Raw genomic sequence first — 18,817 nt, 5'->3', positions numbered from 1 at the left:
TGTTCCTCTAAACTCTGTTCTCCTGACATGGTGAATCTTGAAACTGATTGGCACAGACCGTAGTAGAGGCCAAGTCATTAATATAAAAGTGGAGATTGATAGGTTCTTGATTAGTCATAGTGTATCTTCTCTATGAATTATTTCACATGATTAATTAACGTAGCAACAGGACTGGTGAGGAAAGCTCAGAATGGAAACTTTTTGAAAGACTGTGACATAAGGTACCGGTAGTCTGTTAGCTGTTTCAACTCAAAGTTCTAAGTTCTGCTTTCACTGCAGCCATCAGGTAGAAGGTACAGGAGCCTCAGGACTCCCACCAACAGGCTCAGGGACAGGTTTTACCCCTCAACCATCGGGCTCTTGAACCAGTGGGGATAACTTCACTCAACTTCACTTGTCCATTACTGAAATATTCCCACAACCTACCGACCCATCTCATGTTCTTGATATTTATTGCTTATCTCCTCATTATTATCATTTCTTCTTTTGCCTTGTATTTGCACAGTTTGTTTTCTTTTCCATACTGAATATACACCCAGTTCATGTTGTCTTTCTTTGATTATGGTTACTGGATTTATTGCCTGCAAGAAAATGAATCTCAAGGTTGCACTTGGTGACATATTCATGCTTCGGTAATAAATTTACCTTGAACTTTGAAGGCAGTCAAATCAGGTTGAGAGGAATAATAAGCCAGTCAAGATGGAATGCCGGAGGACTTGATGGGCTGAATGGCCTAATTCTGCTTCTATGTCTTCCTGTCTAATACTCCCAGCTGATTCTCACTATTCCTTGTGTGCAGCAGATAGTTCTGCTCTCTCACAGTCCAGGGGTCAACCCTGATCTCTGTTTCACTCACAGGCCTCAGCAATGGCCTCCCTTCCAGCCAAGTGGGTGGTGGTCTCAGAACCCAATGAGCGCCAACTGTCAGCCCACCATTACACAGATCTTCCAGCCCACTGTCATCAGTCCAATTGAACTGGAGAATGTTATCACAAGCTCATCAATTACATCCACATTGCTGAGGTGCTATATAATTTGAGTTCATGACAAATTATTGCCTTGTCCAGCAAACTCAGCTACAGGGTTAAATTAGGCAATTGATGAAGTGCCGTATAACCAGAGATAGAGTGGATGTGAAGAGGATGTTTCCTATAAGGGGAGAGTCTAGGACCAGAGGGCACAGCCTCAGAATAGAGGAATGCACATTTAGAACAAAGGTGAGGAGGAATTTCTGTGGCCAGAGATTAGTGGATCTGTGGAATTCTTTGCCACAGGTGGCTGCAGAGGTCAAATCATCGAGTATATTTAAAGTGGAGATTACTATTTTCCTGATTAGTCAGGGCATCAATGGTTACATGGAGAAGGTAAGAGAATTAGATTGAGAGGGATAATGTATTAGCCATGATGGAATGGCAGAGCAGACTCAATGGGCTGAATGGCCTAATTCTGCTCCTATGTCTTATGGTCTTATAAACACTCCATTCATGTGACAAGATACTCAGCAACAACTCCCCCTCCTCCAGCACCACTGAAAACCTGTAGTTTTATAAAGGAGCATAAATTGTCCAGAAAAAAGACCTTGCTTCTCTCAGGGAAGACATGAGTGACATAAATTTTCCTTTGATGATTTGACTTGACTGCACTCCTTAATTGAAGAAGCATGTTCAATCATATTATTTTAAATGGTTATTGTTTAAGGGTCTGTGTATTTCAATATTCTGTAAATTGAATTTCAAACAACTACAACTATACAATGAACAAAGAACAAGTAACACAAAAGCATCCCATGCAATTACAGGAGCACTCTGTATGGCAGCAGATTGGAGTCAGCAGCCACAACCTGTCAAAGCCCAGAGTGCTGGGACTGCATCTACCAGCCTCCTCAGGTCAGCAGTCCAGTAACTCAGTGACATTTCTAACATTCAGAAGGTATTAAAAACAGCAAGTTCAAAAAAACTCAGCAAATAGCTAATGTTCTCAGATAATCCTTAGATTCCAGCATGAGACCTGAAATAACATTTCCGAGCAGAGATCTGACACAGTCCAAAACCAATAATATGTTACTTTTATATTAATGCATGTGTTCAGCATAATAATCAGCAAGCGGCCATGGACATTGGAGCAGATTCTGTAAGCCGTGTCTTCAGCCTAACAATAAGGCAACCGCTGAATCAGCTTGTTCAAGAATGAGTTAATTTCTATTCTCCATCCAGGAATGCAGTGTGCTTCCTGAATGGGACTTCAGCCTTGACGTTTCCACCTGATGATCAGAACCTCATCACAGCCTCGTACTTATTGTCTGTGGGTATTGCCCTTTCTGTGTAACAGTAGCAGTTTTCATGGGTGGGGTAATCAACATCTCCACACTTTAACCCACCCAACCACCCCCACCAGCAGTACATCCACATGAACCACTTCATCATTTCCTGTCACTCCCCTTATATTCATATATCTAATGTCACTTTATGTACATACAAACGGTCTGTGTATATAAGCTAATCTTATGTACAGTATATACAGCCACATATACATTGTTCTTATAGGATTGCTTTTATATTGATATTTATTGTGTTCTAGAGGTAGTGTTCTTTGTGCTTTTATGCTGCTTCGGATCCAGAGTAACAATCATTTCATTCTCCTTTACACTTGTGTGCTGGAAAATGACAAGGAACATTCTTGCGACTTAAATCTTACTACTTTCTGTACTGATTTCTTTGTACTCCCTTAAAGTACTTATGCATGAATGAACTCTCTGGAAGACATGTAAACAAAAGCTTATTATTCACTGTATCTCAGTACATGTGACAATAATGAAACAGCCACAATAAATGAATAGCAAGGATATTCTTTAAGAAGATGCCAATAATGGGCCCAATATTGGAAGGATAGAGTATGGAGTTCCTGTCAGTTTGGGGGAAAAAAACCAATAAAATAAATACTGACATGCCAGAGATTCTGGAATCGGAAAGATCATGGAACTCTGGCATTTTCTCCGCCATACAACTGATTGAGCATATTGAGGATTTAGCATGGAAAGGACAGACATGCATTTGTGTAACTCTGTTTGTGACCTCTGATGCACCATCAATAACTCTTCGAGATGTGAGGCGAGATAAAGGCTTTTATTGGCTGGAAGAAAGAACAAGCAGCAATTGACCACCACACTACATCCTGGAGACTGAGGGCAGGGCCGAGACTCCAATCCCCTTTATACTGGGGACTGTGGCAGGAACCATGGTCAGTGGGAGGAGCCACAGGAGCAGTCAGCAGGGGTGGGGGGGGGGGGGGGTGTCCAGACAGGTATATGTTTCCAAAGTACTTTGCCACCAATGAAGTGCCACTTAGGAAGAGCAGCGGTCAGTCTGCTCCAGACAAAGTCTGACACACAGCAAATATGAACCACTTCTCTTTGTCGAAGCACAAGGCAGGTTAAAACTGCAAGGACATATTATTAGCTTGTGTAATTATTCTGTGGTTATCTTCAGTTTTGTTCATATTAACGTGCACTAAGGGAAGTTAGGTATGTCCTTTATACAGAGAATGGCGGGTGCAAGGAATGAGCTGGTGAGGGTGGTGGTAGAAACCGATACATTAGGGGCATTAAAGAAACTCTTACATTGATGATAGAAAAATGGAGGGCTCCATGGGGGGAGGGGACAAGGGTTTGATTGATGATAATAGATTAAAATGTTGGCACAGCATCATGAGTCAAAGTGCCAGTATGGTGCTGTAATGCTCTATGCTCTAAATCTCCCAGACTGTCTGTGACAATACTCTTTGTTGTGTACATTACAGAATCAATGAATCTCATTGTCTTTTCAATCCGTGCAGTTTTGTTTTAACTGCATGTTTATTTATTCCTCATACTTGATGAAAGAGTCTCACAGACACTGTGCTTTAATCATAAAGTCATGGAGACATTGAGCAGCACAGCACAGAAACAGGCCCTTTGGCCCATCTAGTCCTTCCAAACTGTTATTCTGCCTAGCCCTATCAATCTGCATATGGACAACAGCCCTCCATACCTCTCTCATCCTTGTACCTATCCAAATTTCTCTTAAATGTTGAAATTGAACTCACTTCCATTGACAGCTCATTCTGCAATCTCACCACACTCCGCATGAAAAAAGTTATGTTCCCTTTAACCATTGCACATTTCATCTTTAGTCCTTGACTCCTCATTCTAGTCTCAGTGGAAAACTAGGTGGAAAAAGTCTGCTTGCTTTGACCCTGTCTATACCCCACATAATTTTTTATACCTCCATCAAATCTCTCCTCATTTTTCTACACTCAAGGGAATAAAGTCCTAACTTATTGATTCTCTACCTCAGGAACTGAAGTCCTGAAAATATTCTTGTGAATTTTCTTTTCGCTGTTTCAAAAATATTGACATTTTTCCTGTAAGCAGGTGACCAAAACTGCACACATAATCCAGACTAGGCCTCACCAACATCTTATACAACTTCAACATAACATCCTATAAAACTTGAACAAAACATCCCAACTTCTGTACTCAATACTTTGTTTTATGAAGGCTAATATGCCAAGAGTTTATTTATGACCTTATCTCTCTGTGGTGCTACTTTCAAGGAATTATGGATCTGTATTCACAGTGCCCTACCGTTGACTATGTAAGACCTACGCAGGTTTGTCCTCCCAAAGAGCAACACCTTAGACCTATCAAAATTAAATTTATTTATTTTTTTACTTGGAGATATAGCATGGAACTACCCTTCCTGCCCTTTGAACCGTGCCACTCAGCAATCCACCAATTTAACCCTCGTCCAATCACAGGACAATTTGCAATGACCAATGAGCCTACTAACTGGATCTTTGGACTGTGAGAGGAAACTGGAGTACTTATGGAAGACTATGTACCCATGGGAAGGAATCAACAAACTTGTTTATAGGGGACACCTGAAATGAACTCTGAATTCTGAACCCTTGAGCTGTAATAGTATTATGTTAACTGCTAAACTGCTGTCCATTTGCCATCTCAGCTCATTTTTCTGGCTGGTCCAGATCCTGCAGCAAGCTTTGATTGTCTTCCTCGATGTCAATTACACCCCATCCACAAATTTGCTGTTCCAGTTTACCACATTGTCATCCAGATCATTGACATTGAATGCAAACAACAACGGACCCTGCATCGAGCTCCGAGGCACAGCACTAATGCCAGTCTCCAGTCAGAGAAGTAAGCATCTATTACTGCTTTCTGGCTTCTCCCGCAAAGCCGATGCCTAATCCAATTTACTAGCTCATCTTGAATGCCAAGCGTTTGAACCTCCTATATCGGACATTGTCAAAGGCCTTGCTGAAGTCGATGTAGACAATATTGTATCCACTGCCTTGCCTCCATTAACTTTTCTGGTAATTTCTCTGAATAACACTCTTAGATTGGATAGACAGGACCTACAATGCACAAAGCCATGCTGACTATCTCTAATCAGTCCTATCCAAATACTTCCATATTCAGTCCCTCAGAATATCTTCCAATAACTTACCCACTGAGGTCAGGCTTACCAGCCTGTAATTTGCTGGCTTATTCTGACAGCTTTTCTTAAATAACAGAATACTAGCTATCCTCCAGTCCTCTGGGACTTAACCGGTGGCTAAGAATGTTTTAAGTATTTCTTCTAAAGCCCCTGCAGTTTCTGTACTAGCCTCCCTGTGGTGAACTACATATACCTGTCTGGACACGCCCCCTGCTGACTGCTCCTGTGGCTCCTCCCACAGACCCCTGGATAAAGGCGATTGAGGCCTGAGCCCGGCCTCTCAGTCTCCAGGATGTAGTATGGTGGTCAACCACCGCTTATTCCTTCTTCCAGTCAATAAAAGCCGATATCTTGCCTTTACGTCTCAGAGTGAGTTATTGATGGTGCATCACTCCCACAGGGTCTGAGGGAACACCTTGTCAGGCCCTAGGGATTTATCCACCCTAATTTGCCTCAAGACAGCAAGCACCTCCTCCTCTGTAATCTGTATACAGTCCATGACCTCATTTTGCCTCATTTCTATAAACTCTGTGTCCATCTCCCGAATAAATACAGATGCAAACAATCCACTTAAGGTCTCCCCTATCTCTTGCAGCTCTATGCATGAATGCTCGCTCCAATCTTTCAGATGACTAATTTTAGCCCTTGCTATTCTTTTTCTTTTAATGCATCTGTAAAAGTCCTTGGAATTCTCCTTCTCTTTGATTGCCAGCGCAATTGCATGTCTTCTTTTAGCCCTCCTGATTTCCTTTTTAAGTATTCTCTCGCCTTTTTTGCACTCCTCAAGTACCTCATTTGTTCCGTTCTACCTATACCTGCTATGCACCTCCTAACCTTTCCTTAGCCAGGGCCTCTTACCTTTGTAGTTTAAACACTACTCACAAAACTTCACTTTTGAAGACCTCCCACTTACCAGAACACCTTTGCCACAAACAGCCTGTCCCAATCCACACTTAGCAGGTCTTTTCTGATACCACCAAAACTGGCCTTTCTCCACTTTAGAATCTCAACTAGATTATCAGACCTATCCTTCCCCATAACTATCTTAAAACTGAAGGCATTTTGATCACTAAATGTAAATTGTTCCCTACACAGATGTTGGTCATCTGTCCTCTCCCATTCCCTAACAGGAGATCTAGTATTGCACTCTCTCTAGTGGGACCTCAATTTATTGATTAAGGAAACTTTGCTGACAAATTCTATCCCTTCCAGCCTTTTACATTCTGGGAGCCTCGGTCGATATATGGAAATTTAATAACTACCTAGCATCACCTTATTTTTCTTGCAATGATCTGCGATCTCTCTACTAATTTGCTCCTTTAAATCCTGTTAACTGTTGGGTGGTCTATAATATGATCCCATTAATGAAGTCATCTCTTTCTTATTCCCCAATCCCACCCATATAGCCTGAGTAGATGTGCTCTGCTGTTTGAGCACTGTGTGACATTTTCCCTGATTAGTAACACCACCTCTACCCTTTAATCCCTCTCATGTGTAAAACAACAAAACCTGGAATACTGAGCTGCCAGTCCTGCCCCTCCTGCAACTAAGTTTTATTCAATGCTACATTGTCATAATTCCATGTGCTGATCCATGCTCTAAGCTCATCTGCCTTTCCTACAATACTCCTCGCACTGAAATATACACAACTCAAAACACTAATCTCAACATGCTCAACCTTTTGATTCCTGACTATGTACGCAGGCTTACCAACATTTTTCCCCACAACCACTCTACTATCTGCTCTGGCACTCTGGTTCTCATCCCCCTTCATTTATAGCTTTCCTTTTTTTCCTGCCCATCTGAAACTTATCGAATATTGAAAGGCCTGGATAGAGTGGATGTGGAGAGGATGTTCCCTGTAGAGGGGAGGTCTAGGAACAGACAGCACAGCCTCAGAATAGAAGGATATCCATTTAGAACAGAAATGAGGTAAAATTTCTTTAGCCAGAGGGTGGTGAATCTATGGACGTCATTGCCACAGATGGCTGTGGAGTCTATGTCATTGGGTATATTTAAGGTGGAGTCTGATAGTTTCTTGATTAGTAAAAGCATGAAAGGTTACGGGGAAAAGGCAGGAGAGTGGGGCTAAGAGGAATCATAAATCCTCCATGATGGAATGGTGGAACAGACTCGATGGACCAAACAGCCTAAATCTGCTCTTTTGTCTTATGGTCTGTAGTCTTTCCCATTCTGTTTTCCCAATTAGAAATAATCAATAAAAGGTCTTAACTACCTTCTTGTCTACTACATCATTCCCTTTATACTTTACAGAGGCATAATTAAACAATTTCCGCTAGTCACAATTTTAACTTTTCCTATATTTTACAAATTTATAATTGGATGTTGAGTTTTAGCACAGTGGAACCTCAGAACTTTTCAAGACAAATCATTGTAATTTGTATCATGGAGATTAAATGTGTTGCCGCTTTCATACAGATTCTCCCCCAGTCTCCTGGAGTCGTTTATTCTGCTATGCTGATCTAAGGTCAGCTTCTGTGACCTTCACTCACAGTGATGATCAATAAATTGTGAATTACGTTTCCTATTTCTTAGGTGGGCACTGAGCTGTGCCCAACTATTGTGTGATTTATTGAATCAGAGTCAGAATCACGTTTATTATCACTGGCATATGTCATGGAATTTGCTGGCTTGTGGCAGCAGTATCCTGTAATTCACAAAGTACAATAAGAAATATATATATATAGTATATTTGTAGTATATACCTGTCAGAATGCTTTCCATGATACATCTGTAGAAATATGCTAGAGTCTTTGGTGATATACCAAATCTCCTAAAGGAATATAGCCGCAGGTTTGCTTTCTTCATAATTGTATCAATACGCTGGGCTTCAGAGATGTTCACACCCACTTTTACCTTTTCCAATGCTGATCCCTTGATGAGAACTGTTGTGTGTTCCCTAGATTTTCCTTTCCTGAAGTCCACAATCAATTCCTTGGTCTAACTGATATCGCAACACCACTCAACAACAGCCTTCATTGTGGACTTCAGGAAGGGGAAGTTGAGGGAAGACACACTAGTCCTCATCAAGGGATCAGCAGTGGAAAGGGTGAGTAGTTTCAAGTTCCTGGGTGTCAACATCTCTGAAGATCTGTCCTGGGCTCAATATACTGATGCAATTACAAAGAAGGCATGTTAGCAGCTACATTTCATTAGGAGTCTGAGGAGATTTGTTATGTCACCAAAGTATCTTACAAATAGTTATAGATGTACCACGAAGAGCATTCTAAATGGTGTGGACAGGCCACTCCAGAGGACTGGAAAAAGCGGCAGAAATTTATAAAGCAACGCACGCAAAATGCTGGAGGAACTCTGCTGGTCAGGCAGCATCTCTGGAAAAGAATAAATAGTCAACGTCTCGGGCTGAGACCCTTCTTCAGCACTGAGAAGGATGGGTGAAGGTGCCAGAATAAAAAAAGTTGGGCAGGGAAAGAGGTTAGCCAGACAGTGATAGGTGACGCCAGGTGGATGAGAAAGGTAAAGGGCAGGGGCAGAAAGAATCTGATAGGAGAGAAGAATGGACCACAGGAGAAAGGAAATGAGGAGGGGACCCAAGGGAAATTACTAGGCAGGTAAGAAGAAGTAAAAGCCCCGAGTGGGGAATAGAGGAGGGTGGGTGAGGGTAATTGTTTACTGGAAAGAGAAATCGATATTCATGCCATCAGTTAGCTGAATTTGTAAACTCAGCCAAATCTATCATAGGCACTAACCTCGCCAGCATTGAGGACATCTTCAAAATACGATGGCTCAAAAAGGTGGCAAGCATCATCTATGACAATAGACAATAGGTGCAGAAGTAGACCATTCAGCCCTTCGAGCCTGCACCGCCATTCTGAGATCATGGCTGATCATCTACTATTAATACCAAGTTCCTGCCTTGTCCCCATATCCCTTGATTCCCTTATCCATAAGATACCTATCTAGCTCCTTCTTGAAAGCATCCAGAGAATTGGCCTCCACTGCATTCCGAGGCAGTGCATTCCACACCTCCACAACTCTCTGGGAGAAGAAGTTTTTCCTTAACTCTGTCCTAAATGACCTACCCCTTATTCTCAAACCATGCCCTCTGGTACTGGACTCTCCCAGCATCTGGAACACATTTCCTGCCTCTATCTTGTCCAATCCCTTAATAATCTTATAAGTTGCAATCAGATCCCCTCTCAATCTCCTTAATTCCGGCGTGTACAAGCCCAGTCTCTCTAACTTCTCTGGGTAAGACAGTCCGGACATCCCAGGAATTAACCTCGTGAATCTATGCTGCACTTCCTCTACAGCCAGGATGTCCTTCCTTAACCCTGGAGACCAAAACTGTACACAATACTCCAGGTGTGGTCTCACCAGGACCCTGTACAAATGCAAAAGGATTTCCTTGCTCTTGTACTCAATTCCCTTTGTAATAAAGGCCAACATTCCATTAGCCTTCTTTAATGCCTGCTGCACTTGCTCATTCACCTTCAGTGACTGATGAACAAGGACTCCCATCACCCAGGAAATTACCTCTTCTCATTGCTACCATCAACAAGGACGAGGTATAGGAGCATGAAACCACACACTCAATGTTTCAGGAACAGTTTCTTCCCATCCGCCATCAAATTTCTTCATGGATACTGAACCCATGAACACTACCTCTCAATTTTTTGTTCTTCTGTTATTGCACTACCTATTTAATTTTTATATACATTGTACATATCATAAGGTATAGTTTTTTTTATTATACATTGCAATGTACTGCTGCTGCACAACGATAAAGATCACAAGTATGCCAGCCATGTTATACCTGACTCTGATCCTGATCCTCAATCTCTCTCCCTCCTACATGCCTCCTCATCTCCATCTAAGGTTCTGCCGACAATATTGTGTTATCGTGTTTGTGCTATGCCTAGTCACGCAGAAACTCCTTTTTAATTTTAAATGCACTCCTTATGGCTCCATACATAATCCCAATATCCCTCTTTTTCTGAGGAGCCAGTCTGCTAAGGAACATAGAACATAGAAATCTACAGCACATTACAGGCCCTTCGGCCCACAATGTCGTGCCGACCATGTAACCTACTCTAGAAACTGCCTAGAATTACCCTACTGCATAATCCTCTATTTTCCTAAACTCCATGTACCCATCTAGGAATGTCTTAAAAGACCAGATGACTCAGTAGTCAAAGGTCTGGAAGGAGTTGTACAAAACCTGTAAACAGGCAGAACCATGGAAGATGAAACATCATTATACTGTAGATATGAGCACCTTGAGAGTAAAATCGGATATCAGAAGAATCATATAGATGGTGCAGAGAAGAGATGAAGGGAAAATGAAAAAGTGTTTAGGCTGATAATAGTTTTGGTACTTAGTGTATCAAATCACTCCAAGAAGCACAAAGTAAAGAGAACATTGAATGGTACTACATATCTGCCTGAGTCGGAGTCAGGTACTCTGACAGAACTGCAGCCTGACCTCGGTTTCACTGCAACTGTACTCAGTACCGAGGAAGAATTAAACCCATGATGGTTTAATCAGCTCCGATCAGGTAAATCCAGACCACTTACGGCCAATGCCAGGACAAGGCCTTGCGTTAAAACTAGTCAAAGGATATTAATAAATAAAAATTCAAATAGCAATCTGGAAGCATAACTCTTCAGTCAAGCTGGAATTACTTAGAAGATGTGTTAATTATATTGCAGCTTTTCTTTATCTGAATACAGACCATAGAAAATACAGCAAGGCCCTTCAATCCGCCATCTGTGCCAACTATGATGCCAATCTAAACTAATTCCATCTGTCTAGACCTTGTCTGCATGCCACCATTCCTTGCTTCTTAATGGGCCTGTCTAAATGCTTCTGAAATGTTCTGATTGTATCCGCTTTCACCAACTCCGCTGGTAGCATGTTCCAGGTAGTCACTATACTCTGTTTAAAAAAAACCTTACCTCCTGTACAATTTATTTCCATAGACAGCTGTAGAGGCAAAGTCATGGGGTATATATAAAGCAGAAGTTGATAGGTTCTTGATTAGTAAGGACATCAAAAGTTAGGACAAGAAGGCAGAAGAATGGGGTTGAGAGGGAAAATAAATCAGCTATGATGGAATGGTGAAGCAGACTTGATGGGCCAAATGGCTTAATTCTACTCCTATGGTCTTATCTCTTTTAAACTTTTCCCTTTCAGCTTTCTAGTATTTGACATTTCCCCACTCTGAAAGACTCTCTCTATCCTATTGATACCTCTCATAAGTCCTCTCGTCTCCTCTCACCCTCTGAGTCTCCAATTTCTCCTTGGATGAGAAAGAGAGAGGGGGAGAGAGAGAGAGAGTGAGTGTGTGTGTGTGTGTGTGTGTGAGAGAGAGAAAGGGTGTGCGTATGTGTGTGAGAGAGAGAGAGAAAGAGAGGGAGAGAGGGAGTGTGTGTGTGTGTGTGAGTGTGTGTGTGTGAGAGAGAAAGGGTGTGCGTATGTGTGTGAGAGAGAGAGAGAAAGAGAGGGAGAGAGGGAGTGTGTGTGTCTGGGGGGAGAGAGGGATTGTGTGTCTGAGAGAGAGTGGGGGAGAGGGAGTGTGTGTGTGTGAGAGAGAGGGAGTGTGTGTGTCTGAGAGAGAGAGGGTGAGGAGTGTGAATGTGTGTGTGTGTGTGTGAGAGAGAGAGAGAGAGAGAGAGAATGGGAAAGGGAGTGTGTGTGTGAGAAAGAGGGGGGGAGGGAGAGAGGGAGTGTGTGTCTGTGTGTGAGAGGGAGGGAGGGTGTGTGCATGAGAGAGAGAGGGGGAGAGAGGGAGTGTGTGTCTGTGTGTGAAAGAGAGGGAGGGAGGGTGTGTGCATGAGAGAGAGAGGGGGAGAGAGGGAGTGTGAATGTGTGTGAGAGAGAGAGAAGGGGAGGGAGGAGGTGTGTGTGTCAGAGAGAGAGAAGGGGAGAGAGGAGGTGTGTGTGAGAGAGAGAGAAGGGGAGAGAGGAGGTGTGTGTGTCAGAGAGAGAGAAGGGGAGAGAGGAGGTGTGTGTGTGAGAGAGAGAGAGAAGGGGAGAGAGGAGGTGTGTGTGTCACAGAGAGAGAGAAGGGGAGAGAGGAGGTGTGTGTGTGAGAGAGAGAGAAGGGGAGAGAGGAGGTGTGTGTGTCAGAGAGAGAGAGAAGGGGAGAGAGGAGGTGTGTGTGTGAGAGAGAGAGAAGGGGAGAGAGGAGGTGTGTGTGTGAGAGAGAGAGAAGGGGAGAGAGGAGGTGTGTGTGTGAGAGAGAAGGGGAGAGAGGAGGTGTGTGTGTGTGAGAGAGAAGGGGAGAGAGGAGGTGTGTGTGTGTCAGAGAGAGAGAAGGGGAGAGAGGAGGTGTGTGTGTGAGAGAGAGAGAGAAGGGGAGAGAGGAGGTGTGTGTGTCAGAGAGAGAGAAGGGGAGAGAGGAGGTGTGTGTGTGAGAGAGAGAGAAGGGGAGAGAGGAGGTGTGTGTGTGAGAGAGAGAAGGGGAGAGAGGAGGTGTGTGTGTGAGAGAGAGGGGGAGAGAGGGTGTGAATGTGAGAGAGAGAGAGAAGGGGAGGGAGGAGGTGTGTGTGTCAGAGAGAGAGAAGGGGAGAGAGGAGGTGTGTGTGTGAGAGAGAGAGAAGGGGAGAGAGGAGGTGTGTGAGTGAGAGAGAGAGAAGGGGAGGGAGGAGGTGTGTGTGTGTGAGAGAGAGAAGGGGAGAGAGGAGGTGTGTGTGTGTGAGAGAGAGAGAAGGGGAGGGAGGAGGTGTGTGTGTCAGAGAGAGAGAAGGGGAGAGAGGAGGTGTGTGTGAGAGAGAGAGAGAGAGAAGGGGAGAGAGGAGGTGTGTGTGAGAGAGGGGGAGAGAGGGAGTGTGAATGTGTGAGAGAGAGAGAGAAGGGGAGAGAGGAGGTGTGTGTGTGAGAGAGAGAGAAGGGGAGAGAGGAGGTGTGTGTGTGAGAGAGAGAGAGAGAAGGGGAGGGAGGAGGTGTGTGTGTCAGAGAGAGAGAAGGGGAGAGAGGAGGTGTGTGTGTGAGAGAGAGAGAGAAGGGGAGGGAGGAGGTGTGTGTGTCAGAGAGAGAGAAGGGGAGAGAGGAGGTGTGTGTGTGAGAGAGAGAAGGGGAGAGAGGAGGTGTGTGTGAGAGAGGGGGAGAGAGGGAGTGTGAATGTGTGTGAGAGAGAGAGAAGGGGAGAGAGGAGGTGTGTGTGTGAGAGAGAGAGAAGGGGAGAGAGGAGGTGTGTGTGTCAGAGAGAGAGAAGGGGAGAGTGGAGGTGTGTGTGTCAGAGAGAGAGAAGGGGAGAGAGGAGGTGTGTGTGTGAGAGAGGGGGAGAGAGGGTGTGAATGTGTGAGAGAGAGAGAGAAGGGGAGGGAGGAGGTGTGTGTGTGAGAGAGAGAGAGAAGGGGAGAGAGGAGGTGTGTGTGTGAGAGAGAGAGAGAAGGGGAGAGAGGAGGTGTGTGTGTCACAGAGAGAGAGAAAGGGAGAGAGGAGGTGTGTGTGTGAGAGAGAGAGAAGGGGAGAGAGGAGGTGTGTGTGTCAGAGAGAGAGAGAAGGGGAGAGAGGAGGTGTGTGTGTGAGAGAGAGAGAAGGGGAGAGAGGAGGTGTGTGTGTGAGAGAGAAGGGGAGAGAGGAGGTGTGTGTGTGTGAGAGAGAAGGGGAGAGAGGAGGTGTGTGTGTGAGAGAGAGAGAAGGGGAGAGAGGGAGGTGTGTGTGTGAGAGAGAGAGAGAGAAGGGGAGGGAGGAGGTGTGTGTGTCAGAGAGAGAGAAGGGGAGAGAGGAGGTGTGTGTGTGAGAGAGAGAGAGAGAGAAGGGGAGGGAGGAGGTGTGTGTGTCAGAGAGAGAGAAGGGGAGAGAGGAGGTGTGTGTGTGAGAGAGAGAAGGGGAGAGAGGAGGTGTGTGTGAGAGAGGGGGAGAGAGGGAGTGTGAATGTGTGTGAGAGAGAGAGAAGGGGAGAGAGGAGGTGTGTGTGTGAGAGAGAGAGAAGGGGAGAGAGGAGGTGTGTGTGTCAGAGAGAGAGAAGGGGAGAGAGGAGGTGTGTGTGTCAGAGAGAGAGAAGGGGAGAGAGGAGGTGTGTGTGTGAGAGAGGGGGAGAGAGGGTGTGAATGTGTGAGAGAGAGAGAGAAGGGGAGGGAGGAGGTGTGTGTGTCAGAGAGAGAGAAGGGGAGAGAGGAGGTGTGTGTGTGAGAGAGAGAGAAGGGGAGAGAGGAGGTGTGTGTGTGAGAGAGAGAGAAGGGGAGAGAGGAGGTGTGTGTGTGAGAGAGAGGGGGAGAGAGGGTGTGAATGTGTGAGAGAGAGAGAGAAGGGGAGGGAGGAGGTGTGTGTGTCAGAGAGAGAGAAGGGGAGAGAGGAGGTGTGTGTGTGAGAGAGAGAGAAGGGGAGAGAGGAGGTGTGTGTGAGAGAGAGGGAGAGAGGGAGAGAGGAGGTGTGTGTGTGTGAGAGAGGGAGAGAGTGAGTGAGTTGCGGATGGGTGGAAGGGTTGGAGTCACAATCACGCTGTGTTGTGACAAAGGCAGATTAGTGTGGTCACCAACTTACCACAAGAGCTTTCTTCGAATGAGGCTGAATTAAGGCTTGTACTGTATCTAAAGGAAACAGATAAGTGACATGGTCTTCCCAAGTAGCAGGCACTCAATTGTTCCTCATGTGGAATAAAACTAGATTATTAATAGTGATTCTTTATGTCTGCATTGTGTGATCCTCAAATCCACAGGGGTCTGAAACAAATCTGGCATGGAAATTACTCACTGTGCTATGTAGTGCAGTACCCGGGTCTCTTTGCAATGTTAGCATTCATTTCGAGAAGACTATAATATATAAGTGAGGATGTAATGCTGATGCTACATAAGGCAACTTGGAGTATGGTGAGCAGTTTTGGACCCCTTTTCTAAGAAAAGATGTGCAGGCATTGGAGAGGATCCAGAGGAGGTTCACAAGGATGATTTTGGGAATGTAAGGGTTAACATATAAGGAGCGTTTGATGGATCGGGGTTTGTATTCATTGGAATTTAGAAGAATGAGGGGGGAATCTTATTGAAGCCTTTTGAATATTGCAAGGCCTGAATAGGGTGGAAGTGGAGAGGCTGTTTCCTAAAGTGAGGGAGTCCAGGACCAGAGGGCACAGCCTCAGAATAGAGTGACATCCATATTGAACAGAGATAAGGAGGAATTTCTTAAGCCAGATGGTGGTGAATCTGTGCAATTCATTGCCACCGGTGGCTATGGAGGCCAGGTTATTGTGTGAAGTTGACAAGTTCTTGATTAGTCAGGGTATCCAAGGTTACAGGGTGAAAGCAGGAAAATTGGGTTGATAGGGATAATAAATCAACCAAACAGGAATGGTGGAGGAGACCAATGGGGTGAATGGGCTGATTCTGTCCATCTGTTTTATGGTCACTCAGTCCAGAGTACAACCTTTTACCTTGTTCAACACTAGCAGAACAATGCTGAAACTGTTCTCGTTTGTCTCCCTCACTTTATTGTGAGCACAATGCTGGTGATCCTCCTGATATCAGCCTTCAGTAGGTTTCTGTAACTGTATCCCTCACACAGACATGCGGTTGTTTACCGTACTTACAGGCCAAGTTAATGAGAGGACAAGAAAGAACCTTGGGTGATGGTTCTGAAGGACACATAACTCTTCCCACCACATCAGCAAAGCCTTTCACACTGGCCTAGAAGTGACTAGTTTTGAGGGTTGAAGCTTGAATCTTGAATCTCCTCTTTTATGTACTGCATATGACTGGAGCTCAGACTTTGGTATCTGATAGTGAATGGAACACTTAAATCAAAAGAACACAGTTTAATTCAGAAAGATGTACCCAAGATTGTTATAATTTAAGCAGACTGATTTCTAAAATACATATAAACTGCTTCATTATTTGTTCAGATTTTCTGCTGAATTGGTTCATCAGCTGACAGGCAAATCCATTTCCAGGTCTGCTAATAAAAAAAATGGAATATCAGATCAGGTAATTTGGCATGTTTATTTAGATTTATGGAGTCATAGAATGCTACAGCACAGAAACAAGTCCTTCATCCTATCCAGTCCATGCCATGCCAAACTATTATTCTGCTTGTCCCATTGACCTACACCCAGAACACTGCCCTCCATACCCCTCCCATCCAATTATCTATCCAAATTTATGTTAAATGTTGAAATTGACCTCACTTTCACCACTTCCACTGGCAGCTCATTCCACACTCTCACCACCCTCTTAGTGAGGAAGTTCCCCCTCATGTTCTCCTTAAGCATTTCGTCTTTCAGCCGAAACCTAATACCACTAAGTTCCAGTCTCAGCCAACCTTAGTGGAGAGAGCCTGCAAGCATCAGCAGATAACAGCTAATAGCTGCATTTTCAAAGCAGTTCAATTATTCTGATTATGCCTTTCATTTCCAATATGTTAACATGACAATTTCCAGCAGTCAGATTTTCAATTACCATGCCTAATCTGAAAGGCAAATAAATTCATCAGTGCATTCAAATTATAATTGTAATGGTGACACAAAGTCTCACAACAAGCCAAGACTTCAGATACAGGGTAAATATTTTTCAAACTGAGATCAGACCCGGCAGGATACTGAAGTGAAGAGGGGTATAATCTTTGGGCTGGATGGCACAATTTAAATTTCAGTGCAATCTCGGGTAAAAGAAAAGATCAGAGTGTGATCAGGTGACTCCACTAGTCATAAATCTTGTCTCTGCAAACTGCTATGAATAGAAAGGTGGAGAAAACTATTCATCCTTGGAAATACGTTGCAATATGTTAAACCCAAATGCAGTTTCTCTGGTCAGTACACCACCGGAGAATCAGGAGGGTGGGGAGAGATTGAATTCCCTAGGGAACAGGGAATGGTTGTGCTGATGTTTACGTTTCCAGTTTGGGAAGAGTTATGGCGTCATCAAAATTCCAACCACCCTCTGTGTGAAATAACTCCCCCTCAGATCCCCTCCAAATCTTCTAAATCTCACCATAAACATATATCTGCTATATTTTGACTATCTATTCCATATATCCTCCTCAAGGGGTAGGGTTTAGAGTTCATGCAAGGACGGTACTGAAATAGCCCAGCTGATGATGATGATGATAATGATGATGATGTTGATGGTGATGATGATGGTGATGGTGGTGGTGGTGATGATGATGTTGATGATGATGATGATGGTGGTGGAGGAGGAGGAGAAGGAAAAAAATATGGAGAGTAGAAATAGGAAGAAGAAAGACACATAGACAGGTCTATAGAGCCTTGTTCCAGTAACAGTATCTCATTCTGGAAGAGAAGATGTATTTGTAATCTGATCTGGGGAGCAGCAGTTTGCTAAATTGGACACCAAGAGTGGTTGTATATCTGCAGGTGTGTTAAAAGATCTTCTTCAGAGGTTGTTGACAATCAACACACACAAAACAGATTTCTTTCTGTACCTTCTATCTTGCAGAGAACCAGAATGTGGTTGCTGTGGCATTCCTAGGGTCCTCTATGCTTAGCAGAGCGACTGAATTTCATTGAGGGCATGGTTAAGGGAGAGTCAAACACCAGCAGAATCTGGAATCAGAGTTGAAGGAACTAGAGACTGAGCACACTCTGTTGGTGAATGATCTGGAATACTTCCAGAGGACTGTATCCAGTTCGAGAGCAGCTAAAGACCACCTCCGTCCCTGTTCCAACTAATGCAACTGATTCGGAAGTACTCTCACATGGATAGCAAACAAATAAAATCTGCATTGTCTTTGATTCTGCTGAATATTGTGAATTAGCTGGGGGTTGGGTAGAGGATGTTGGCGGGGAAAGTACCTGATGCATATAATCAAATGCACACAATTGCAAGTTATTATCTAACAAGCTTACAGGGATCACAGTGCTTTTGAGAGTTTGTCTTGTGTTCACTGTGTGATTTCTGACAGACTCTACCTTTGTTGTTTGCAGATGTGTGCACACAGCAACTTGAGGGGAATAACTTCCTCAGGGATGAAACTCAGCGTCTACCTGTTGTGTTTGATAGTGGGAGTGAAGGAGGGAAGAGACATTGAGGGAAGGGGAGATGAAAGGAAATGAGAGGACATGAGGAGTCAGGGGAGGAGGGGGAAAGGAAGAGGGGAGAGGATGGAGGGGGCTGAAGTATTGTCTTCACGTGTTTCTGGATACCAGTTTCAAAAGAGGAGGCTGATTCTGGAAAACTCTGCCTACAGGAGTTTGGCTCTGTTGAGTACGGTGTCACATACACACAACAACTGTGAAAGGCAGTCATGTGCAGGAAAACTGTTCACAACTGAAGGAAGAACTCCTTGCAGAAGAACACGTGTTTGAAGGTGCACACATCAAACCTGCACTCTGAGATCTCACGTGGGAGAAGGCTGCAGGTTGCTTCAGGCTTGAATGCTTGTG

The 18,817-nt window shown here is 44.2% G+C and overlaps 1 protein-coding gene across 1 annotated transcript in view; it reads right to left on the bottom strand.

The window, feature by feature from the left end:
* dlgap2a (discs, large (Drosophila) homolog-associated protein 2a) overlaps positions 1–18,817 on the bottom strand; it is a 517,146-nt gene that overhangs the window by 27,841 nt on the left and 470,488 nt on the right. The window lies entirely within an intron of this gene.

The sequence above is a fragment of the Hypanus sabinus genome, chromosome 10, assembly GCF_030144855.1.
Source record: "Hypanus sabinus isolate sHypSab1 chromosome 10, sHypSab1.hap1, whole genome shotgun sequence".
NCBI classification, from domain to species: domain Eukaryota; kingdom Metazoa; phylum Chordata; class Chondrichthyes; order Myliobatiformes; family Dasyatidae; genus Hypanus; species Hypanus sabinus.
Note: the sequence above shows the minus strand (reverse complement) of the source record. Positions and strands in the feature narration are given on the sequence as shown.